Below are 27,866 nucleotides of genomic sequence, written 5' to 3'. Positions count from 1 at the left end.
AATGATTAAAATAAAGGGCCAAGACCCTTCACAAGGAAAGATAATCAAGAAAAGATAAAAATGGGGTGGGATCATTAAAAAAATCTTCTCAAGAAGCACTTGGCCAGGAAAGCTGAAACTTATTGGAAGCATTCTATAGATTCTAAATTGTTCAAAGCATGACCCCTGGTGGTGCATGGGGCCACAATAGGGAATTGAAATCTTGCATAGAAATGTATATAGGAAAAAACTTCAAAAGTCTTCTTCTCAAGAACTACTGGGCCACAAAAGCTGAAACCTTACATGGAAGCATCTTTAGGTAGTGTAAATTCTAAATTTTTATTAGTTTACTGTCAGAAGCCTGAAAACAAAAGCTGGGGGGAGAACACATGAATTAAATTAAGATGTATGCTAGATGCTAGTCAACAAAGTACTACCCTGCATTGTATTATGACTGCGGATGCATCATCCATTGTTTACTTCCGCAGTGAATATTAATTCAGACGCAGATGAGTCAGACAGTTCAAAAATGTTTCTACAATTGGCACTTCTTGAAATTTCTAATTCAAATTAAATGAAAAACTCAAATTTGTATTATTCACAGTTTTATTTTTAGAATTTAGTATTTATGCATTTGGGTGATTAAAGTTGGTATGAATCATTATTCCTTATTATTTTTCAAATCACATTTTTTTTTAATAAAATCCAGCAATGTAAATTAGGGAAAAAGTCATTAAAATCATCTATTTTTAGAATTGTAGGTAAGAAAAATGAAAGATTAAATTTGACTCATCTTTCAGTACTGTCTTAGTAATTTAATGAAAATCATGACCACCTGGGATTCGGAAGGGGGGGGGGGCACAATAGGGAATCAAAGAAAAATTTAAAAAAATTTCTGATGAAGAATGTATGGGCCAAAAAAACTGATACTTAAAGGATCTGACAAATTCTGTTGCCTGACGCCTGGAGCCAGTGAATTTTAGCGGCGGGCAAGTGAATTTTTAATAAGCACTTGCGCATGACTTTTAAAAAAAAATCAATCAATAGATATTTATAAAAATGTCATAATTTTCCACAAATTAAAATTACATTGTTGTAAGAGTTATCTTTTTTTCTTTGTCACACTTCATATGCGAACCGGTTTAATTGTGTCATCATTATTCAATTCATTACAAGTTTTATTGAAAGTTTTTAGTACATGCATTTTTTTTTAATTGAAAGTAACAAATTGGCATTGGAGAAATGGAGAAAGTTTTGACAGTTATGAGGAAGAAAACGATCAAAAGCCGATGATATAAGTATATCCTCCATAACAATGTAAATTAGTGAAAAACTTGGTACAAATCTGTCTAAGCATATCAGGTAGGAGAAAAGAAAAAAAAACATACAAACCATTATTTTAAACAAATGGCAGATATCATGACTATAGCTGAAATATGATAGCAATTTTACGTCCCAATATGAGTGGAAAATTTTTGAATGGGACGTAAAACAGCATACAATCAATCAACAGATTGTTTGGTATGTAGTACTTCAATGGCAGGTGTTCTTAAATGTTGCCAATATTCAAAACACCAATCCTATAGCTGCAAATTTTGTTGATTTAGAGACAAATTAATTCATATATGATGAAGAATATAAAGTGCTGACGAGACAATTAAAATTTGAAGTAGACCACACTGTCTGTTTTTAGCTCACCTGAGCCGAAGGCTCAAGTGAGCTTTTCTGATCACATTTTAATTGTGGTCCGTATATAGTAAATTTTAAATTTTTGAATCTTCTTCTCAAGAACCACATGGGCCAAAAACCAAACTTGGTACAAAGCATCCTTGGTTAAAGGGGAGTTTAAATTGTTAAAATAAAGGGCCAAGTCCCCTTACAAGGGGAGATCCAATCAGGAAAAGACAAAATATATAGAAAAATCACTAAAAATCTTCTTCTCAAGAACCACTGGGCCTGGAAAGCTGAAACTTAAGTGGAAACATCCTTGGGTAGTGTAGATGTTAAATTATTTAAATCATGACCCCCGGGGGTAGGGCAGGGCCACAATAGGGAATCCAAGTTTTACAGAGAAATATATAGAACAAATCTTTAAAAATCTTCTTCTCAAGAACCACTGGGCCAGGAAAGCTGAAGTTTATATGGAAGCATCCTTTGGTAGTGTAGATGTTAAATTGTTAAAATCATGACCCCTGGAGGTAGGGCGGGGCCACAATAGGGAATTCCAAGTTTTACATAGAAAACTATAGAACAAATCTTTAAAAATCTTCTTCTCAAGAACCACTGAGCCAGGAAAGCTGAAACTTATGTGGAAGCATCCATGGGTAGTGTAGATTCTAAAGTTTTAAAATAAAAAAGGGAAGGTGGTTGTTAGGCATGATAGGTATAGCAAGAGGGGGAATCTGGTAAAGATCTGCATCACCCAAGTTGCTCAGGTGAGCGATGTGGCCCATGGGCCTCTTGTTACCCTATGTGATGTTCAATAGCCACAGTAGATTTGGTTCAGAGTCACATAGGGTAAAAACAGACTATAGGAACTCTTTTATTCGAGGAGGTTAACAATTTCGTCACGGGAGCCATATTTTGAAAGCAGATTTCAGTGAATATTTTTATGTTGGGATTTACATGCCTAAATGGTAAGCTATGATATGATAGTGACAGAGAGTCAAATAAACAACTAAATGACTTAATTGAAGTGAACGGCAGTGTGGTCTAGGTGAATAATTCTTGCTATAGTCTACCGAAGTTGAGACTTAATCTCCAGACATGAATTATTAATGATTGTCCAGGGATTCTGCGATGGCATCAGTCCAAATATCTAGCCTAGCAGAATCTCAACAGGGATTACATATATATTGCTCTTTGGTATGGTAGTTCAGTTGGCAAAAAAACATATTTTGATGTTAAATTTGTTTATCTATGTCCCCTGGTCAGCACAGTTATCCATGCCCTTGCTGACTGGTCAGATTTCTAGTTTAATATGACGGTGTAAGGTAATACACCCAATGTGCTATACATGTGCTATTCATGATATTCTATATTACTTTTTATTATATAATAGAATGATTTCCATCTCTCTGATTGGTTGAGATCCATCTATGTTAAAAAAAAATACTACGTTGTATTGACCTACATATGACGTTCCAGATGAATAATTATTTCCTCTACATTGATCTAAAAATAGATTGGGACATTCCAAATTGAAACAAATTGTTTTGGAAAGCTAAACGACTATGACTTTTTTTTTTTTTTTTTTTTTTATTAAATTTATTGAAGTATTTGCAAAACATATACACCTTTCTCTCCCACTCTCAAACCTGTTGGAAAAATACCAATACACACACATGAATAAACATCTAGTATACATACATAAGGATAGATACACTTCAGTATGCGTATAACTATGACTTTTTTTCATGTGAACAAAACATAAGCGAAAATTATATATTTTTGGTTGAGGGTGGTAAGAGGGGATGCAGGATTGATAGATCCAGGGCATATATTGTTTTTGTCCTGTCTGTCTGTCTGCATGTTTATCTGTTTGTCTGTCTGTCTGTTGTCAACTTTCACATTCGCCATAACTTTTGAACCATGAGAGATAGAGACTTCATATTTGGTATGCATACTCCACTAATAAAGTTGTTTCAAATGACACCAAGGTCAATGACCTTGTGATCTTGACTGACCTATATGCTAAAAATAACTTTTTCGAACTTTGTTGCCACTGGGCGCATAGTGTTTCACAAACTCATCTTGTATTTATTTAAATAATCATCCAATATAATCAAAATAAACAGAAGATTTTTTTTATGTAATTATCATTCTGTGAGTCGTCTGACTCTGTGAAACGTCATTCCTATTTTCCAATAAAATTCCAACCCCTACAGACTCTTGCCACTTGTTAGCTCACCTGAGGTGAAGGCTCAAGTGAGCTTTTCTGATTACATTTTGTCTGAGTTCGTCTGTCTGTCTGTAAACTTTTCACCTTTTCGACTTCTTATCAAGAACCGCTGGGCCAATTTCAACCAAACTTGCCACAAAGCGTCCTTGGGTGAAGGGAATTTAAATTTGTTCAAAAGAAGGGCTACACCCTCATTCAAGGGGAGATAATTTGGAAAGTGAAAATTTGGTGGTTTGTTTAAAAATCTTCTTCTCAAGAACCACTGTGCCAGGAAAGTTGAAACTTATGGGGGAACATCCTCAGGTAGTGTGGATTCAAGTTTGTTCAAATCATGACACCCGGGGGTAGGGCAGGGCCACAGTGGCCGATCAAAGTTTTACTTAGAAATGTATAGGAAAATTCTTTAAAAATCTTCTTCTCAAGAATAACAATGCCATAATTGATCATATTTATATGGAAGCATCCTCACATATTGTAGATTCAAGTTTGTTCAAATCCTGACCCCTAGGGTTAGTGCGGGGCCAAAATGGGCGACCAAAAATTTACATAGAAATATATATAGGAAAATTCTTTAAAAATCTTGTTCTCAAGAATTGCAAAGCCATGATTGATCATATTTATATGGAAGCATCTTCAGGTAGTGTAGATTCAACTTTGTTCAAATCATGACCCCTGAGGATAGGGCGGGTCCACAATGGCCGACCAAAGTTTTACATTGAAATATATCGGAAAATTCTTTAAAAATCTTGTCAAGAATAACCTGGCCATAATTGATCATATTTATATGGAAGCATCCTCAGGTAGTGTAGATTCTAGTTTGTTCATATCATGAACCCCGGCGGTAGGGCCACAATGGTCGACCAAAGCTTTAAATAGAAATATATAGGAAAATTCTTTAAAAATCTCAAGAATAACAAGGCCATGATTTATCATATTATATGGAAGCATCCTCAGGTAGTGTAGATTCTAGTTTGTTCATATCATAAACCCCGGCGGTAGGGCCACAATGGCCGACCAAAGTTTTAAATAGAAATATATAGGAAAATTCTTTAAAAATCTCAAGAATAACAAGGCCATGATTTATCATATTATATGGAAGCATCCTCAGGTAGTGTAGATTCAAGTTTGTTCAAATCATGACGCCAGGGGCTAGGGCGAAGCCACAATGGCCGAGCAAAGTTTTACAAAGAAATATATAGGAACATTCTTTAAAAATCTTCTTCTCAAGCATAACAAGGCCATAATAAATTGATTATATTTATATGGAAGCATCATCAGGTTGTGTAGATTCAAGTTTTTTCAATCATGGCCCCTGGGGGTAGGGCGGGGCCACAATGGCCGACCAAAGTTTATCATAGACATATATAGGAAAATTCTTTAAAAATCATCTTCTCAAGAATAGCAAAACTATGATTGGTCATGGGATTACTATTGGATTTAAACTTTTCAATAACAAACCAATTTCTACTCTTTCCTAGCCTCAGTGCTTAGGTGGGCGATGTGGCCCATGGGCCTCTTGTTTTTAATAAGATTAATTTATCAATCTTGCGCTCACATTTACAAAGTTACAAATAGGCACTTTAAGAATAATGTAGCAGGGGTATTATTTTGTGACCTTTACCATAGTACCTCTAGTTAATATTTATTGTTTTATAGATGGTTAAGAGAAAATCACTCACTGGTAGAGCACAGCGTGAGAAGGATGCAATGAGGAAGAGGCAAAAGAGACTTGAGTCCTGCCATAAACCTCCATCCAATGAAGCACTAGCAGAATCCGCTGCTCCTCATGTAGCTGCTCCTGATTCAGAGTGTGGTTCTATAGGGTTTCCACCTTCTACGCTAAAACCCTTGGCCAGGGTGCAGGCCTCTCCTTGTGAGAGAATGCACTCAGCCCCGAGGTTGTCACCTCCTCGGGGAAGTCGTCTGATTGTCCCAAAGGACAAGGTAGCATCCCCTGACTCCCCAGCGTGGGTTTGTACTCCACCGAGAGTACCTGAATCGGACATTTGGATGATGTCTGGTTCAGCAGGTCAGGCGCAGCTGATACCTCCCAAGGGGGAAGAGGTCAGCAGGGCTTTAAAAAAAGATGAAAGGCATAGAGAGGAAAATACAGGAAATATAGAGGCAAATACAGGAAATAAAGAGGCAAATACAGGAAATATAGAGACAAATAAAGAAAATATAGAGGAAACTAAGGAAATAGAAGAAGAATCAGAGAAATTTGAAAAGAAAGAAAAATTCTTTGTAGAGAAATCAGAAATATGTGATCAAGAATCTAAAGAACCTGTGCAGGTATATAGGTCATGCAAAAGAGAAAACAAAATAAAGAACCTAAAAGAGAAGATTTCTAAAGTTGAAAATGGCAAGTGTGCTTTTATGAATGAAGACAATGAGAACAATGAAAGAAAGAATACTGAACAAGATGTTAATAGAACAAGTGATGGTAAATGTTCAAACAATCAGAATTTGTCTGTTCAAGGTTCATTTCATCAGGGAGATCCAATGTTTGGTGAAAATGCTGGAACTCAGTGTGTAGCTAACTCTTTAACAGCACTGGCATATCATCAACTGAAAAATTGTGAACAATGGCAATCAGCAGATATGAACAAAATATTGGCAACAGGAGACGAGTTGTATTCATATCTACAATGCAGTTCTACAATTGCAAACAGATACCTTTTAGTAAGTGAGTTGCCTCAGTTTTTCGAATGCTTTGGTAGACTTTATGAGTTTAAAGCAAACGAGTCTTTACCAAGTCTGATAAACTTAGCAAATGTAGTACTAGATTATGCTGACTTCAATGCTCATGAATTGTTGGAGGCACTTCAAATAGCCCTTGATGACAGTGATGGGTGTTTTGTATGTTTTGGCGGAAATACATTTTTGATTGGGAAATCACACAATAATTTTTTCACATTTGATTCCCACTCAAGGTCTTCTGCAGGTTTTCAAAGTGTAAATGGTAGAAGTACTCGAATTTTGTACGAATCTGTTCAAGATTTATGCAATCATATTTTGTCTTTAGCTAAGTCAATGGGTTATACTGAAGCAATTGAGTGTGAAATAACTGGAGTGCAATGTTCAGCTCGACAGCTTTCATTGGGAAAGGAAGAGGGCATTGATAAAGAATCACAATTCAGTGATGTAGAGGAAGAATTGAACGATTTTGCAAACTTTCAATGTAATAGTAGTACTAGTGTACAAAATGATGACGAGGTAGAATTTGTTGGGAGTGAGAACCATCAGATAAGATTTTTACCACTTTCTAGTGATCAAAAGAAAACACAATGTGAAATCTTAGGAATACCATTTTCTGTGAATGAGTGTGAAAATCAACATCAGTATGGACAGGAAATTACAGTACCAATGAACAGTGTACCAGTTGAACCAGATGGAAATTGTTTCTTTCGAGCAATCTCATTCTGTTTGACTGGAAAGCAAGACTACCATCAGACAATACGCTTAGCAATATGCAATCACCTGTTGGAAAATAGTTTACTTTTCACATCATTCTTAAGGCCAGGTGAAAATTCTGTAGAAAACCACATTTCCTTGTCAGGCATGCTCATGGATGGAAAATGGGCAACTGAAGTAGAGATTCTAGCACTATCCCATTTACTGAAAAGTGAAATTCATACATACTCACAGAACAGATGGGTTACTTATTCTGGACAAATGGTGAATTCAGAAGAAAACATGTTCTCACAGGGGGGCATTTATCTAGATCATATAAATCAAAATCATTATAATGTTGTGACATCCATTACAAATGGAGAAAATATCACGGAGACTTCATTACAAAATCCATCATGTTTGAAAGAAAATGGAGGTGAAACTGATGCAGAGAGAAACCAAAAGAGACAACAAGAATGCATCTCATTACAAAACGAAATATTCAGAATTGAAATGTCAGATGTTAGTGCTGAAAAAAAGAAATTGTTGAGGAAAAACTTGAGGTATAGAACAGACCCAAAATTTAAAACAAAATGCATTGCAGATTCTAAGAAAAGATACAGAAATGATAAACAACTCGGTGTTAACAGATATAAAACAAACCAGGTTTACAAAGGAAAAGTGAAAGAAAGAAGTAAACAAAAGTATGAAACAAACCAGACCCACAAAGAGGATCTCAAACAAAGAAGCAGAGAGAAGTACGAAAAAAACCAGAAACACAAAGAAGATGTCAAACAAAGGAGCAGAGAGAAGTACGAAACAAACCAGACCCACAAAGAGGATCTCAAACAAAGAAGCAGAGAGAAGTATGAAACAAACCAGACACACAAAGAGGATGTCAAACAAAGGAGCAGACAGAAGTATAAAACAAACCAGGCCTACAAAGAAGAAGTCAAACAAAGAAGCAGACAGAAGTATAAAACAAACCAGACACACAAAGAGGATGTCAAACAAAGAAGCAGAGAGAAGTATGAAACAAACCAGACACACAAAGAGGATGTCAAACAAAGGAGCAGACAGAAGTATAAAACAAACCAGACACACAAAGACGATGTCAAACAAAGGAGCAGACAGAAGTATAAAACAAACCATACCCATAAAGAGGAAGTTAAACAAAGAGGCAGACAAAAATATAAAACAAACAAACAACATCAAGAGAAGGTTAAAAAGGCGAGTAAAATTAAATATCATTCCAGTGCAGAAACAAAGGTACAGAAAAAGGAATCTGTACAAAAACAAAGACAAGCCTTGCATGAAATGCTTGAAAATATCGATGAAGTAGTGAAATCATTTAAAGATTGTGTTAGACATGGACCTGAATATGTATGTTGCTGCTGCCATCGCCTGTTGTTTGAAAACCAGGTACAAGGATGTACGCTTGGAATGTATGAGAGAAATATAAAGGCAGATCATGTTGCAAATTTATGCATTGATAAGAAATATGTTCATACTTGTGCATCTGGATGTTCTCCTAATTGTCCCAAAGCAAGAACATGGATTTGTTTTACATGCCATAGAAAAATTCTAAGTGGAAATGTTCCGGCTGAAGCAGCTTTCAACAAAATGTTTTTGGAAGATATTCCAACAGAGCTCAATAGCCTGAATACTTTAGAGCAGCATCTAATTGCTTTGCATATACCTTTCATGAAAGTAACCATGCTTCCGAAAGGTGGCCAACAAAATGTACATGGACCTGTTGTATGTGTGCCATCCAACATAAAAAAAACAAGCAGTTTACCTCTGAATGAAAATGAAAATCTGTTGTTACGAGTTAAACTCAAACGAAAGTTGTCATACAAGGGATATTATGAATATCAGTTTGTAAACCCAAATCACATAAAAATTGCTCTCAACTACCTGAAAGAAAACAATCAGTGGTATCATGATGTTGAAATCAACACAACATGGGAAAAGGAAAATGACCAATGTACCTTATTCAGCCAGCCAGAAGCATTTGACAGTGAAGAAATAATTGAAGAACAGAACAGTGTAATTCAAGAAGTTGCCACAGATACTTGTTTACAGCCTGTAGATATTGCACAAGATGTCCTTGATCACTACTTCGATGATGTTTATAATCTTGCTCCAGGTGAAGGACAGAATCCAGTAAGAATGTTGCAAGAGGAGGGCAATGAAGCAAAAACTTTTCCTCATTTATTTCCAACTGGAAAATATTCATGGAATGAAAGTCGAGATGTAAGGATTACCCTTTCTCGATATTTTAACAACAGACTGATGAATGCAGATAACAGATTTGCAAAGGATACCAATTACATTTTCTTTTGTCAGTACCTATCTGAATTGAACCAGGTTATTGAGAAAACACAAATTTCTATTCGCAAATCTGTATCGAAACTTGATGGAGGGATACCTGTCACTACAGAAATGTTACAAAATCCTGTTGTGCTTGCAAAACTGCTTAAGAGTAATGAGGCTATGCGATTTATGCAGCCAATAAGAGGAACACCTGCATATTGGTCAAGTACACAAAAAGATCTTTTTGCTATGCTTCGACAACTTGGAATCCCCACATGGTTTTGTTCTTTTTCTGCAGCAGAATTCAGGTGGAATGAGATACTGGGTTCAATTATGCTACATATGAATGACAATAGAAATCCGTCTGATCTAGATTGGTCTGAGAAAAGTGAAATTCTGAGAAGCAATCCTGTAACGGTTGCTAGGATGTTTGAACATAGGTTCCATGTATTCCAGAACAATGTAATAATGTCACCAGCAAAACCCATAGGGAATATTGTAGATTACTTTGTACGAGTTGAGTTTCAGCAGAGGGGTTCTCCTCATATGCACTGCTTGTACTGGGCTGAGAATGCTCCTAAGTTGGATGAGGATAGTGAGGAGACTATTTGTCACTTCATTGATAGGCATATTACATGTGCTTTGCCATCAGAGGACACTGACCAGGAACTTAGACAAATTGTATTGGATGTACAACAACACAGCAAAGGACACTCAAAATCATGCAGGAAGAAAGGAACAGAATGTAGATTTAATTTTCCAAGACCGCCTTCAGAGCACACATTCATTTCAAGACAACTGGAACAAAATGTGGATGATTCAAGTAGTGAGTTAGGTAGTGTGCAGGCAAAGGAGATTTTGTTGAAGGTATGGAATGAAGTAATGGATGATGCTAAGGCATGTAAAACAACAGAGGAAATATTCAGCAATATTAACCTTTCACAGGATTTGTATGAAAAAGCACACAGGGTATTGGCCTCTAAAACAACGACTGTTTTGAAACGAAATCCAACAGAAATGTGGACAAATCAGTACAACCCATGCCTGCTCAAAAGCTGGGATGCCAATATGGATATACAGTATGTATTGGACCCTTTCAGCTGCATTGTCTACATTATATCATACATTTCAAAGTCTGAGAGGGAAATGGGAATGCTATTAAAGCAAACTCAAATAGAAGCAGCAGAGGGAAATTTGAGTGCACATGATACCATCAAGAGGGTAGGATCAGCTTATCTAAATCACAGAGAAGTCAGTGCACAGGAAGCAGTATACAGGGTGTGCAATCTTAAGATGAAAGAAAGTTCAAGAAAAGTCATTTTCATACCTGTAGGGGAAAATCCGACTCGTTTGAGTAAGCCTCTTGCACAAATAAAAAAGAATCAGCAAGTTGAGATAGATGAAAATGATTTAATTGCAGATGACAATGATGATGAAGAAGAAAATAGTATGTGGATGACAAATATTGTGGAAAGGTATGAAAACCGTCCGGAGTTGAATCTTTTCCATAAAATGTGTCTTGCTGAATTCTGTTCAGAGTACAGAGTGCTTAGCAAATCTCAGGTTCCTAAGGGCAAAAAAGATGGTGTGTATGAATTGAGAAATGGAAAGGGTTACATTCAAAAGAGAAGTAGAGGCAAACCTGCTGTTATACGATATCCAAGATTCCATCGAGATAACGCACCTGAGAAATATTATCAGTGCCTTCTACAACTTTTTCTTCCATACTGGAATCTGAATCAGTTGAGACCAACTGGATTTGATTTGTACCAGACCTTTTATGAGACTGGTCATGTGAGAGTGAAACCAAACAGAAACTTAGAGAAAGTAAAAAGCATAGTGGATAGTAATCATGTTTACTTTTCAAAAAGTGAGGATGATATTGAAAATGCCCAGGATGCATTAGAAATGCTTGGTGAACCAGAGGATGCATGGGCAAGTTTATGCCCAGAAACAGAATTGAATCGAAGAGAATGTTTGAATGAAAAATTAAGAACAAATGATCAAGAGGTTACAGAATCAGAGGTCACAAACGAAATTGAGGGGAGTAGTTCTGAAGATGCTATTTATCATTTAAGGGAAACTCAAACCACCAGAAAAGAGATGCTTCCTTTACTGTGCAGTTTGAATGACAAACAGAAGCTGATTTTTTATGCTGTTCATGAATGGTGTGTCAAGAAAATATCTGGAGAGAATGTGAAACCTATGCACATTTTTGTAACTGGAGGAGCAGGGACAGGGAAAAGCCATCTGATTAAGACAATACACTATGAAGCATCTCGTCTCTTTGAAAAATCACTGCCTTCTCCAAATGCAGTATCGGTGATTCTCACAGCTTTTACAGGAACAGCTGCATTCAATATTGGAGGAAATACCATTCATCATGTGTTTTCTTTAACAAAAGCTTTACCAATTCCATATCAACCCTTGAAGGAACAGAGTTTGGGTGGGATAAGAACCAGACTAGAACATTTGCAGATTTTGGTCATTGATGAGGTTTCCATGGTGTACAAAAGACTATTGTATTACATTCACGAACGACTTGTCCAAATAAAGAAGTGTAAAGAACCATTTGGTGGCGTATCTGTGATAGCAGTTGGAGATTTTTATCAACTTCCACCTGTTAAACAACGAAAAGATGAGAGGTTGTATAAAGAAAATGGATCATATCCAATTGACTACTGGCTAGATTTTTTTGAAATTGTAGAATTGGACGAAATAATGCGACAGCGTGAAGATAAAGCATTTGCAACTGTCCTGAATTCATTGCGTATTCGAACATGTGAAGAACCCTTATCAGACGAAGCATTGGAAACACTGCGGGAATGCATCAGAGAAGGACCAGATGATGTTCTTCATGTTTATTCTACAAACCAAGAGGCAAATGAATTCAATCTTAAAATGTTGCATGGGAATTGTGAAGAATTGATAGAAGTGGATGCTGAAGATTACCAGAAAGACAAGACAACAGGGAAATTAACATTACGTGACAAACCTTTGGTTAGTACCCGAGTTGATGGCCTCTCTGCTTCCTTACTTTTGGCTGTGAATGCAAGAGTAATGCTAACACGAAATGTTTGTGTTGAGGATGGGCTAGTGAATGGTGCAATGGGATATATTTCAAATTTTGTGTTTAAAAGAACACAGCCTGCACATGCAGTAGAAGTAGTTGAAGTCATTTTTGATAGTTCTAGTATTGGTAAAATACAAGGGAAGAAAACACCAAAAGGAAATATTGTCCCAATTAAAAGAGTGGAGGAAGAGATAAATGAGAAAAATATAAAGAGTGTTGTCAGGCATCAATTTCCACTGAAATTGTCATGGGCATGCACAGCACATAAAGTTCAAGGCATGACTGCCAAGAATGTTGTTGTGAATTTAGATCGGACTTTCTCTCCTGGTCAAGCATATGTCGCCATCAGCCGAGTTACATCAAAGGATGGTCTGTTCATTGAGACAAATGATGAAAGTGTCCTGCAGAAAAAAATTTATGCTGATTTAGATGTGAAGTTAGCCCTCAATAGAATGCAGAGATACATTTTAGATGAAGAATGGACATGCAATTTAACAAAGTTTGGAAATTACAAAACAATTCTTTTGTTTAATGTACAGAGTTTGAGAGGACACTTTCAGGAGATGAATTGTGACAACAGGTTAAGGACAGCTGATTTCGTATGTTTAACAGAAACATGGCTGAGAGAACATGAGAACATTCAAGATATTGAAATTTCAGGGTTTGACTTTCACCATATTGCACGTAACCAGTGTTACGATGGTAGTGAAGATGTGATGACAAGATTAAAAACAGCTAAAGGTGGTGGGGTTGGTGTGTACAAGAAGAAAACAAACGAGACAGTCTTGATCAATGCTTTGGAATACAAGAATGTAGAGGGATTAACTGTAGAAATACATGAGGAGGATTTCGCAATCATTGTGCTCTACCGACCAAGTATACTGCCTTTAAACAATTTTCTTGACACATTGCAAAAACTGGTGGATTTTTACAAGAAACGCTTTAGCAACTTGATTATTATTGGTGACCTGAATGAAGATGCTAAAGTGCAAGGACCCATACAAACGTTTTTGGAATCAATGGGATTTATGCAATTAGTGCAGTTTTACACAACAGAAGGTGGAACAACATTAGATCATGTATATGTTACTGGTTCTCTGGAAGCCTGTGTGCACAAAAAGTCATTGTTTTTCAGTTATCATGAAGCCATTGAAATTCATGTGAGAAATCAATAAAATAAAAGTTCAGACTAATTTTGAGTTCACATTCTTTAAACAGAAATTACTTTTCATCTTGCTTGATGAGAAATGGATTTAGTCAATCTATTATCAGATATAATCTTTATTTCAAAGTCATTGGTCCTTTTACTAAGTTTAGTTCTTTCTCTATATTCAGTTATAATTTTGGTTGCTTTTCAATGGTTAACAGATCGTTTGACATTGTTGGAATGACATTATATTTTTTTTAATAAATAATTAATGATAAAGAAGAAGTGAATTTCTTTGTAAAGAAGAGCATAGTCTTGAAATTATGTGATATCAAGTATTATATATTGGTAATATTTGTGTTTTTATTGTGTTTAGAAATCTTCACAGAGATGCAGATTAGAATCCACATCCACTTTCAATGACCAGACTTCCATGCAGTAAACTGTACATTTACAGAAGATGGAAAAATATCTACAAATTGAAGGTAATATGTCCACATAAGTTTTGAGAAATGCATTGGTTTATATTTATAAAATTTTGTATTTTGAGAGGATTTATATGCAAGATGTTAATTTATGATTAATTCATCAAACATGTATGTTTAAATATTTGTTAAAAGAATGTGCTCTGCATATTTAGGATCTCCCTGTAAATATAAACTTTCTTCTTGTTGAATGCATTTAATTTTTCAATATCCTCATCCTGAAAAAAAAATTTCAAATTATACTTGTCTCCCTTTCTTAAATTAAAGAAAATGATTTTTTCCAAATTTATCTCCTTCCACATAGTATACTACATAATTGTACCTATAATTTTTATTCGAAAGAATTCAAATTGTGTTAAAATTTAGTGTTTACTTTTGGAAATGAGATGTGTTTGTGAAACACTGATGCCCCCGTTTGCCAACATAATAAAGATTAAACTTTTCTTAAAAGCAAATTTAATTAAATGATACCAAAAGTAGGGTATTCGCAATGGAAAATAATTGTGAAATTTGAATGAAGGCCAATTTAAAATTTTTTTTCAAGAAGTACAAAAATCTTCAAGGTCAAGGAGAAAAGGTCAAGGTAATTGGTATCCAATGAAAGGTCTTGCCACATAGAATACTTGTATAGAGTATGGAAGCCCAAGCTCTAATGGTTCAGAAGTTATGGCGTAGGTTATTTTTTTTAAATTAGGTCAAACTCCAAAGTCAAATGGTCAAAGTTCTTGTTATAAAATGAAAGTTCTTGTCACAAGGAATGACAAGGAATAAGTATGAAAGCACTAGCCTTAACCCTTTAAAAGATATGGTCAAAGTTTGCTTTTAAAAGTGGGTCAAACTCAAAGGTCAAGGTCAAATGGCCAAAGTTCATGGTATCCAATGACGGGTCTTCTGACAAGGATTACCAGTACATACATTGAAAGCCCTATCTCTTACTGTTCAAAAGTTATGGCCAAGGTTAAAGTTTTTCACAAGTACAGAAATCGTCAAGGTCAAAGGGTCAAGGTAGTTGGTATCCAATGAAAGGTCTTTCAAAAAAGAATACATATGTGAAGTATAAATGTCCTGGTATCTACTGTTCAAAAGATATGGCCGAAGTAAAAGTTAAAAAATTTTCATGTAAAAGTGGGTCAAACTCCACAGTCAAAGAAAGGTCTTGTCACAAGGAATACAAATGTGAAATATGAAAGTCATGGATCCACTAAATCAAAATTTATGGCCAAGGTTAAAGTTTTTGCGGACAAACAGACGAGACAGCTAGACAGAGAAACAGACAAAAACTATATACCCCCAAAACTTCGTTTACGGGTGCATAAATAAAGTGGTAAACTTTGGAGAAAAATTTAATGCCTGCTGCTTACATGTTAAATAATTGGATATTCTATAATTTTATGAAAATATTGTTATGAATTGTTTTCGACTATATCTTTCAAATCTGAATTAAATCTTCTACACAAAGTATACAATTTTCCGTAAGCTTACTATAGTAAAGGAAAAAAAGCTAATTCAGAGAATTTGTGTACTCCGCTTAGAGAAAAATAAACCATGCGCAGTTCGGGCCGGGGGTGGGGGGGGGCTGGGGGGTCGGATCCCCTTCATATGCCAATATGGATATAAAGGTTTAATGGATTATTCTTTATTATGTGTGTAGAAGATTCTTTTTTATATATATGGAATATTTATCACACTGTAATGATGATATTATGAGTTTGTACAAGCCAGACCTCATAAATTTTTCATTTCACATGCTGAATACTATCGTTTAGTAAAAAGAAGAAAGTATTTTGAAAAAAAAAAGGGAATCATCGGAGATGCGATCCCGGGCCCTCTCACATGTGAAGCGAGAGACATTACCACTAGACCACGGAGCCGCTGTAACGCTTGACAATCTTATACAAACATGAAGTGACATACATGTATATATTCACGTTCGATATTGTCAAAATTTTACACAATGCACATGGTGTCTAATTTAACCTTTATTAAACAGTTCAAATAGATGTAATGAGAATATAAAGTCTACCGAGAACCTGTTTTATACGTAATAATTCTCCTCATGTCCCTGTGCTAAAAATAGCGACATGTAACGTGTAATACAATAAATACTAATAAAACAAACGGGGCGGGGCACTTTACGAGGAGTGAGAGAGCTGCGCCAGACCCCCCTTCCCCTTTCAGCACCTCACGAAATTCATAACTTGCTGTAAAAACTGCTGCTACAATTGCTGAATGAAAAAAATCAGCATAAAAAGGCAAAATTGTTCACAAGAGACGAAAGGAGCTTCACCGAGGGGCAAATTTTTTTATTCTATTATTTTTTATTTTGGGTTTCAAAATTATGACTCATGGACAATATCCATACATTGGAAATCCATCAGCGCTTAAACTTGCAAAGGATATATGTATTGGTTAAGGCGTTATGCCCCTTAAATTTGGAGGTGTCGACAATGACAAAAACTTCACTTTTCTACTTACAACACAGGATATGTTTGATTTTTTGCTCACCTGAGCCGAAGGCTCAAGTGAGCTATTCTGATCAAAATTTGTCAGTCGTCTGTCGTTGTCGTCGTTGTAAACTTTTCACATTTTCGACTTCTTCTCAAGAACCGCTGGGCCAATTTCAACCAAATTTGCTACAAAGTACCTTTAGGTAAAGGGGATTCAAATTTGTTCAAATAAAGGGCCACGCCCTTTTCCAAGGGGAGATAATTATGAATTAGAGAAAAATTAATGGCATTTTTAAAAAATCTTCTTCTCAAGAAACTCTGAGCCAGGAAAGATGAAACTCATGGGGAATCATCCTCAGGTAGTGTAAATTCAAGTTTGTTCAAATCATGACCCCCGGGAGTAGGGTGGGGCCAAAATGGCCGATCAAATTTTTACATTGGAATATATAGGAAAATTCTTTAAAAAACTTCTTCTCAAGAACCACTAGTACTGGGCCAGGAAAGATGAAATTCATGTGGAATCATCCTCAGGTAGTGTAGATTCAAGTTTGTGCAAATCATGACCCCCAGGGGTAGGGTGGGGCCAAAATGGCCGATCAAAGTTTTACATAGGAATATATAGGAAAAATCTTTAAAAATCTTCTTCTCAAGAACCATTGAGACAGGAAAAATGAAACTCCTATGGAATCAGCCCCAGGTAGTGTATATTTAAGTTTGTTCAAATCATGACCCCCAAGGGTAGGGTGGGGCCAAATGGCCGATAAAAGTTTTACATAGGAATATATAGGGAAACCTTTTAAAATCTTCTTTTCAAGTACTTCAAAGCCATGCTATGTGATATTTATAGGGAAGCATCCTCATGTAGTGTAGATTCTAGTTTGTTCAAATTATGACCCCCTGGGGGTTAAAATTCAAGCCCCTCCACCCCCCAAAGGCACCCACCCACCCTCTCATGTAAACTTTTTATCAAAGTGCTTTTTCTTAGCCAATTGGAGGTGAGCGATGTTTTCTACTTACCCTGGGCCTCTTGTTCTTAAAACCATCTGAAATCACTTCTTAGAAAATAAGGATTTAACTGAAAACATAAATTATCATGTTTAATCTGAATATGCGTTTCTTTTTTTGTTGAGTATATATAGCAAAAATCTTTAAAAATCTTCTTCTTAAGAATCACTGGACTACAAAAGCTGAAACTTATGTGGAAGTATCCTGAGGTTGTGTAGATTTAAAATTTTACAAATCATGACTCCCGGGGGCTGGAGTGGGCCACAATAGGGAATCAAAGTTTTACATAGAAATATATTTATAACAACAATCTTTAAAAATCTTCTCAAGAACTACTGGGCGAGGAAGGCTGAAACTTATGTGAAAGCATCCTGGGGTAGTGTATATTCTTAATTGTTCAAATCATGACCTCTGGGGGTTGGGTAGGGCCACAAGGGGAATCAGTTTTACATAGATATATATGGGGAAAAATTTCAAAATCTTCTCAAAAACTACTTGGCCTGAATAGCTGAAATTTATATGGAAGCATCCTGGAGTAGTGTAGATTTTAAAATATCCAAATTATGACCCATGGGGTACGATGGGGTCACAATAGGTCACAAGGATAAAATCTGGATAGGAATAGCATGGTCAAAGCTTCTCAGCGAGTGGTGTGGCCCATGGGCCTCTTGTTATGACATATTGTTTTAAGTATGAATGACATATCACTTGTTATTACAAAGTTATCACCAAAGTTGATTTTGAGCTTTAACCAGAGACCAGAAGAGCGATATAAGATGTCCATCATCTGCTGTCTGTAAACAATTTTTCAAAATGCTACTCCTTCTACAGTTTTGGTCTGATTTCAGTATAACTTTGCACATAAGTAGAATACACTAAGATACATAATTTAGATCATTGGTTTTGATTCAATGAACGATGTTGCCATGGTTAATAAAAATAGAAATTTCTGTGAAATTCCTGTAAAACGCTACTCCTCCTACAGTTTTGTGTGATTACAATAAAATTTGTTTAATGAACAAAATATTAAAAATAGAAATTTCTATGAAATTCCTTTAAAACACTCCTCCTCCTACAGTTTTGGTCTGATTTCAATGGCTTCTTTTCTCTTCCTTTGTTATAGTTAAACCAGTATACATGTTTTGACAGATATTTCTGGTTAAAAAAATAGTTTCCTGTTTACTCTTACGATTATTTTTTACGGATTTTTATCAAATACGTCAAAGTTTTGCCATTATGAAAATTACGAAATCAAAACAAGTTAATTGGTTTAACAGTTTTTTCGTATGATAAACTTTTAATGACCTTATTTATCGCTAAATAAGAGACGTTTCAAACACCTAACGATAAACGTTGCCAAGCTATGGTATAAAAATGACCTTGTTGTTAAACAATGTTTTCGTGTAATCAGAAAAGCAGTGTTCTCTTTTAATATATGTAATTATGGAAAAGGAAATTAACTGGCAAATGCCAAATCTCACAACAAATCTTTAAGAATCTAAATACAATAGCATATTAAATTCTCAAACAGGTGTGGAAATAGGTCAAACTTCTTGTTTGTAAGTTTAGGTTTAAGACCATTAATGACATAAATATTGTTATCAAAGGAAATGCACATGTCTAATATAAAATCCTTATCTACTGAAAAGTATAGGAAAACAAACTTTTGAAAAGAGGTCAAAACATTTGTTCTTAGATTTAGTCCTTCTGTGTATTTAAAAGGTCATGCAACAGAAATATACATGTGAAATGTACAAAGCACTTTCTCTTTTTTGGTCCATTTTCATGTCCATATGACATTTGTTGAGCATAGATAAAAGATAACATAAAGAATTTACACATCTGTTTCATATTTGGATATTTTTCCTTGAAAAATACATTAATGGTAATCTAACAACCAAGCTATATGATAAACGTGATAACTTTAACTTTTGCTATCTGTTTTCGTCCGTCGTGTGTGAACATTTGAACATTTTCAGCTTCTTTTCTAAAACCATTGAATCAATTTCAACCAAATTTGGTATACAGCATCAATGGGTAAAGGGGAACAGAAATTGTTAACTTCATGGTCCCCGCCCCCCTGGGGTCTGAGGGGTGGGACCAAAACCACTAAAATTATTGCAATCTTTAAAAATCTTCTTCTTTACCCCTGGACATCAAGCAGGCCAACTGTTGGCATGATTGTAATCAGTATTGAGTCCTCTACCAAAATTTGAAATTCATGACCCCTGGATCAGTTTTTTTACTGCTAGGGCGGGGCTAAATAGAATATATAGTGAAAATGCATAAATTCTTTGAAAATCTTCTTGTCTGCTCCTGGACATTAAATAAACTAACTAAGTACATAGTTATGATGAGCGAGACTGCCTCTTCCAGATTTTTTTTTTTTTATGGCCCCAGGGTTAGGTGTTAGGGCGGGGCTCTATTGATTATATAGTGAAAAATGCATTTATTCTTTGAAAATCTTCTTCTCTGCTCCTGGGTATTTAATAAACTAAGTACATAGTTATGATGAGGAATAGTGGTTCTTCCAGATTTGTGAATATTACATGTATGGCCCCAGGGTCAGGGGTTCTGGTGTTAGGGTGGGGCCCTATTGATTATATAGTGAAAATGTATTTATTCTTTGAAAATCTTCTCTGCTCCTGGGTATTAAATAAACTAACTAAGTACATAGTTATGATGAGCAAGAGTGCCTCTTCCAGATTTGTGAATTTTATGGCCCCAGGGTCAGGGGTTCTGGTGTTAGGGCGGGGCTCTATTGGTTATATAGTAAAAATTCTATGAAAATATTTTCCTTTGCTCTTTGGTTTAATGCCAATGATCCAAGTATATATATTAATGATGAAGAAAGGTGCATCTAGCAAAGTGGTTTTTTATGCCCCCTGGGTCAGAGGGGGGGGGGGATTACATAGTCTGAAAATAAATTAATGCTTTGAAATCTGCTCTTTGGTATTAATCAAACATTTTATGATAAAAGTTGCAAAATTTTGAAATATGTGGCCCTTGGGTCAGTGGTTCCTTTGGGGTGAGGTGCACAACTGGGTACAAAGTGGAAATGCATTTTCTCGTTGTTACTGTGATCTGCCTCTGAGTATTTTAAAAGTAAATAGAGTAAGCATGATAAGTTAATAATTATTATAAGCAATTGTGCTTCTTTCAGAATTAAGAATTGTGAATTTCATGGCCTCTAGTTTAAAACACAATCCAAAGTTAATTGTTTGAAAGTTGTTACACAATAATCAGGTGACATATAAGGCCCGTTGGCCTCTTGTCTATCGTCAACTTCCCTTACTTGTGGAGCAATATACCTTCATCACCTGCATATGGAGTGTATATATCTCAGTAGATTCTCAGTAACATACTCTATATTCTAATTTATTCGATGTGGAAGAGCATGCTATTCTAATGAACAATTGCTTAAACAAGGTAAATTATTGACAAATAAGTTGATGAAACAAGAATTTCAGCAGTCTCGTTTAGTATCATAATTTCGTTAAATGGTTGATGCAATTACAATTTATCATGGAGTCAAATGATGACTGAAGTTTTTCATACAAATTGTTAGTCCATTATTTATTTAATTAATTAACAGATTTCTTTTTAATTTTCCGATTATGAGAATGAGCACACAGTGGGTGTGACTGGTCAGCAGGGGATGCTCACTCCTTCATGGCAACTGATCCCACATCTTGTGTTCCTATTTTGTATTGCTTTATATCTGATACTTTTTTAGTCATTTCTCGATAAATGTTCTTCCATAAAAAAAGGGGAAATAGTAATTTGTCAAAATATGAAAATCCTATACGAGAATGGTGTGTGTTGATTAATCTCTTTTTCCCAACATCCTACCACTTACCTTCTTAAGAATACTCTGTAATCTGTGCATTTTAAGAGGGGAAAGGGGAAAATATGCCCTAATGCTCAATGTCTATACTATGTCTTTATTTGCAAAAAAAAAGTGGACGGGAGGGGATACCCTATCTCTATCTTATAGCTTGCACAAATCCCTGGAAAGGTACCCTAAGAGCAAGAGCCAAGTTGGGCAATATTTGGCCCTGAAAATTTCTGAAAAATTAAAAACGCTCAGTTTAGGTTGCAAATGTAGTATTCATCACTTAGAGTGTTGGTGACCACGAATCTTTTAATTGTGACGTAATTTTCCATCTAGTCAATGCATTATGACGTCATAGAATGCGTCATTTTCCTCATATTCTGTAAATTCCTTTGAAAATGACCTAAAGTTAAAACATTTTTTCAATATTTCATATAGAGCACAACCTCTGATCCAAAATATGCAAATACATAATGAAAGCTCTGTTTTTGAAGATCAAAAAACATGTTTTATTTTTTGGATCGTGGGCTGTGCTCATATTTTAATTCTTTGCTAAAGGTCGTCAAATACACATGTTTTCTGCACATTTCAAGAACATTGCAATTTCTCAAACCTGTTATTCAATATCTGGATTCTCAAAAACGAAATTCTATTATAGAAAATGAAAGCACCAGGTGTCTACTTTATTTTGATATATGAAGTGGGAAAGAGGGTGATAGTTAATTAATTGATATATGTACAGGGCCATTCTATGCATAAGATGGCTCTTCCTCTTTGTTAGTAATGTCTTAAAGAAGCAATACTTCAATGATAAATTCTCAAAAAAATATTATTTAGGAACATATCGTCTGTCCTTTTAAAAAGAGGATGCATATTTTTAACACACACCCCACCCCCTCCAAAAAAAGTAATGGTAGTTTAAATTGTGAGTATTCTTTCTTTTATTTTCAGAACCATTTTTCAAGAAAAGAAGCAACAGTTCATGATGTTGAACAGCTCACTTGAACCATGATCTTTAACTCTTCCAGGTTTCTTCAGAGCGAAAGGACTGAATATCAATCATTGAATGAAAGAATTGCAATGAAATGTTATTATGGTCTTTTATTGGCAGATGTTAAAAGTTCACCTTTCACTTTTGGAATATTTTATGTTGCTAATAAAATATTGTCATTAGAATTTGAATTATTTTTTATGTTTCTATCATAAAGATAGGTAATCAGAGACTACAGAACGCACCTCATTCAATGTTGTCTTTAAATTTTGCAAAGGTTTTCAACGTTAATGTAGAGATTTACAGTCTGAATTACACACCGAAATATCATATCAAACACTATATTTAAAAGATATTAACTTCTCAAACTACGAAGTTTTTTTCCTTATTCATACCGGAAGTTTACGTTTTCCTTTCCCGTAGAACATATTTCAAAAAACAGGGAAAAAGATTCAATAAAGTGATGAAAAAAAGATTTCTAAAAAGAACAATTGAATTTTCGATTTATTTGATCACTTTTTGTGACGACTGGGGCGTTTAATCCAGATTGTATTTCCTACTCCTCAAGATTTATTACTCATTAGCTCTTCTGAGCCAAAGGCTCAAAGAGCTAATGCTATGGCCATTTGTGGGGTGTGCATTAACTTTTTAGAATATGGGCCATAACTCAAGAACCCCTTGGCCAATCAGTGTCAAATTTGTAACAGGGTATCCTTGGCCCAAGGGCTACCCTTTATACTAAAATAAGGGTTAGGACCCTTAAACAAGGGGAGATGATCAGGAAAACAAAACCAAAAGTACTGGTTGCTAAAAAATCTTCTTCAGAACCACCAGGCAGATTTTCACCAAACTTACATACAAGGATCAGGGTATGTTGAAGATTAAAATTTGCACGGGAAATTACCCTGGGGCAAAGGGCGTGGTCTCAAGGTCACTTCAAAGTTGACCTAAATTTACAAGTAATAAAAACATTTATATTTTGCTTACTATTAGGACTAAGATCATCAAATCTTGTAAGTTGATGCATCTTGGGACTTCACATCATGTTAACTCAAAAGTAGATCACGGTGACCTACTTTTTAAATTTTGTGGGCATTTGTTTTCAAATTGATTTGAAGGCATATTTTGGACACTTTAAGGCCTATGATCATCAAACTTTGTCAGTTGATGCATCTTGGGTCCTTGAATAACGTCAACTTAAAAGTAGGTCACCGTGACCTACTTTTTGAACTTTATGACCAATTCTTTTTAAACCATTTAATCCAGTTATTTCAGACACAGAGAGGTTTAGAATCATCAAATCTTGTAAGTTGATGCATCTTGGGACCTTAAAACATATTTATGAAAAAGTAGGTCACTGTGACCTACTTTTTGAATTTTGCAGGCATTTGTTTTCGAATTGTTTAAAAGGCATATTTTGATTACCTTCAGACCTAGGATCATCAAACTTGGTCAGCAGATGCATCTTGGGACTTTGAAAAATGTCGACCAAAATATAGGTCATGATGACCTGCTTTCAACATTTTATGGCTATATTTTAGTATCTTTGGTGTTTATTGCCTTAAAATCATCATACTTTGTGAGTTGATGCATCTTGGGTTTTCAGAGAATGATGTCTAATAAGTAGGTCACTGACCTACTTTTGACATTTTATGGCCTTATTTAAGTATTTTAGGTACTTATGTGCTTAGAATCGTCAAACTTTGTGATTTGATGCGTCTTAGGTTTTCGGAGAGTGACTACCAAAAAGTAGGTCACGGTGACCTACTTTTGACATTTTATGGCTTTATTTAAGTATCTACAGTACTTATGGCTTAGAATCATCAAATTTCATCAGTTGGTGCATCTTAGGTTTTCGGAGAATGATGTCCAGAAAGTAGGTCATAGTGACCTAATTTTTAACATTTTATGGCTTTATTTAAGTATCTACGGTACTTACTGGTTAAGAATCAACAAACTTTGTTTGTTGATGCATTTTGGGTTTTTAGAGAATGTCGACCAAAAAGTAGGTCATGGTGACCTACTTTTGAATATATATACGGTACTTATTGGCTTATAATCATCAAACTTCATCAGTTGGTGCATCTTGGGTTTTCAAAAATTGTCTACAAAAATTTAGGTCGCAGTGACCTACTTTTGATACACTTAAATATAGCCATAAAATGTCAAAAGTAGGTCACCATGACCTACTTTTTTTCTACTTCCTTGGAAATCCCAAAATGCATCTACTGACAAAGTTTTACTATTCTCAGGTACATATCGGCTTAGAATCATCGGACTTTGTCAGTTGATGCATCTTGAGTTTTCAGGGATCACAAACCAAAAATTACATCACCTTGACCTACTTTTGACATTTTATGGCTATATTTTCATATCTCGAGGACAGGTTGACCTAGAATTGTAAAATTTTGTCAGTTGGGGCATCTTTGGTTTTTCGGAGAATGTCGACCAAAAAGTAGGTCATGTCGACCTGCTTTTGAATACCTATCTCAGGTACTTATTTGCTTAGAATCGTCAAACTTTGTCAGTTGATGTATCTTGGGTTTTCAAAGAATGTAGACAAAAAAATAGGTCATGGTGACCTACTTTTAAATATCTCAAATACTTACTGGCTTAGAATCTTCAATCTTTGACTATTAATGCATCTTGAGTCTTCAGAAAACTTCAATTTCAAAGTAAGTCACTGTGACGTTCTTATGTTTTTTTTTAATAGATTTATTATTAAGAATATTTTCAGTCCTAATTGGCTAAGAATCAGCAAATTTTGTCAGTTGATGCAACTTGGGTCTTAGGATACTTAGGGTTAGAGGCTTTAAATAGAAATGATAGATTGTACAATTTATCAGAAGAGCGATTCAAGGCCCTAGAGCCTCTTGTATATGTTTAGTGTCTTAATCTCTTACCGTTTCCGAGGTCTTGCTCAGAGAAGTCATTTTAAGAACACACCACTGGAAGTGAATTTTTCACAAAGATATTTGACATACAGTAGCTCTAGACATTTGCAGTCTAAATTACATATCTAACCTTTCAAATACTTTATCTCTATTAGATATTTATAGGAAGGTAGAATTACTCAAATTATGTACTTTTCTCTCATAACCGGAAGTAAACGTGTTTTTTTTCCCAGTGGGAGTTAATATTTCGAAACTGCAGACAACTTGTAATAAAGTATTGTAGATAAAGATTTAAGAAAGAAAAGCTGAAATTTTCAATCTCTTTGATCACTTCCTGTGACGACTGACACATTTCACCCTACATCTTTCACCTACTTTTCAAGATTTATTATTCATATTAGTTTGGTGTCTTAATCTCTAGCCGTTTCCGAGCTTCTGAGGACAGGCAACCGCAAGTGAATTTTAAAAAGATATTGGACGAAACTCAAGACATTTGCAGTCTAAAAAAACATGTTCAAAAATCATTTCTCTAATCTATAAAAGACATGTATGTGATAGTGTACTACTCAATTTTTTTTCTCATATCTGGAAGTTGTCGTTTTTGTTTCCGGTCATCGTCTCAAGCTACGGTCCGGAGTCCGCATACATATAGCTCTCTCCTACCCGTGGCTGCTTGATCACAAAACGCGTCGTAATATTGAATATTTACGCCTCTCTATTGTGACGTCATATTTAGACAGTGGCAAGTTTTGTTTCCATGGCAATTGAAATCAACAACTGACGTCAACAGTATGCAAGAAATATTTCCTAAACTGTGATTAGACATTGAAAGGTCGCAATTAAGTTCATCATCCGACTATGCTTTACTCGCATTGGTCAATTTTTTAATGAGCTACGAAGAATTCTCTCCTCGTTCAACCACGGCCAGAATGGGAGAGGATCGTACATTATGGCCATGGTTTACGACGATGGTTTGCGGTAGGACTGACATATTTTGAAACTACAAATAAGATGCGAAGAAGGATTCCAAAAAGAAAAGTTTAAATTTTTCAAATAAATTTGATCCCTTCCTGTAGCGACCGCAAGTGATGGAGGTCGATTTTAACCAAAATGAATTAGCCTTCTCATGAAGATCTATTACTTCTATAAGTTTGGTGTCTTAACCTCTTACCGTTTTTGAAATTTCTCAATAACTTCTCATTTTGAAGAAAGGAAATCACGTCACCGGAAGTAAAATTTTACACTAATACTTGACGTTACACCCCCTACACCCGTTGATCGCTACAAATACTTTATAAAAAAAAATGTCTAATGGAAAGAAAAAACTCAAATTATGTTGTTTTTCTCTTATAACCGGAAGTTGTCGTTTTTGTTTCCGGTGGGACTGATATATTTCGAAACAACAAATAAGATGCAAAAATGTATTGCCAAGAAGAAAAGAAAGGTTGAAATTTCTCATTTATTTGATCACTTCCTGTGACGACCGGAAGAGACGACGAACTGTCTTATCTCAAATGGATTTGCCTTCTCATCAAGATCTACTACGCCTATAAGTTTGGTGTATAATCTCTTTACGTTTACGAGATCTAGCTATGATAACTTCTCATTTTGAGGACAGGAAATCACGCGACCGGAAGTGAATTTTACAAAGATATTTGAAGTTACTGTAGACATTTGCAGTCTGAATAACATATCGGAAAATCATTAGAAATACTTTATGTATAAAAATATTTATGGGAAAGAAAAATACTGAAAATATACAGTTTTTCTGTTATAACCGGAAGTTGTTTTTGTTTCCAGTGGGACTGACATATTTCGAAACTACAAATAAGATGCTATAATGTGATGTAAAAAGGTTTCATAAAAGAAAAGTAATTTTTTTTTTATTTAATTGATCACTCCCTGTGAGGACCGGAAGTGACGGCGGCCGATCTTTTTCTAACTGGTTTTGCCTATTTATTAAGTTCTACCACTTATATGAGTTTGGTGTCTTAGTCTCTAACCGTTTTGTAGATCTAGCGATGATATCTTCTCATTTTGAGGACAGGAATTCACGCGACCGGAAGTGATATTTGACGTTACTGTAGACATTTGCAGTCTGAATAACACAACCGAAAATCATAACAAATACTTTATCTATAAAAAATATTTATGGGAAAGAAAAAACTGAAAATATGCAGTTTTTCTCTTATAACCGGAAGTTGTCGTTTTTGTTTCCGGTGGGACTGACATATTTTGCAACTACAAAAAATTGCTATAATGTGATGCAAAAAAAATTTCCTAAAAGAAAAGTTTAAAATATCAATTTCTTTGATCACTTCCTGTCACGACCGGAAGTGACGACAGACGATCTTCACCCAAATGGTTTTGCCTATTTATCAAGATCTATTACTCATATAA

General features: G+C 35.2%; 1 long non-coding RNA gene across 1 annotated transcript in view; it reads left to right on the top strand.

Moving 5' to 3' along the window:
• The window catches only part of LOC134228373 (uncharacterized), a 29,466-nt gene extending 6,784 nt beyond the window's left edge, over positions 1-22,682 (top strand). The window contains exons 2-3 of the long non-coding RNA XR_009983974.1: positions 14,186-14,294; positions 22,533-22,682. This is a non-coding gene — a long non-coding RNA (uncharacterized LOC134228373). The remainder of the gene's footprint in view (positions 1-14,185; positions 14,295-22,532) is intronic.
• The last annotated feature ends 5,184 nt before the right edge of the window (positions 22,683-27,866 follow it).

Source organism: Saccostrea cucullata, unplaced genomic scaffold (genome assembly GCF_032062105.1).
Source record: "Saccostrea cucullata isolate Sc308-1 unplaced genomic scaffold, CSIRO_AGI_Scuc_v1 ctg8584, whole genome shotgun sequence".
NCBI classification, from domain to species: Eukaryota; Metazoa; Mollusca; class Bivalvia; order Ostreida; family Ostreidae; genus Saccostrea; species Saccostrea cuccullata.
The sequence above is the reverse complement of the archived record's forward strand: the minus strand, read 5'-3'. Positions and strand labels throughout refer to the sequence as shown.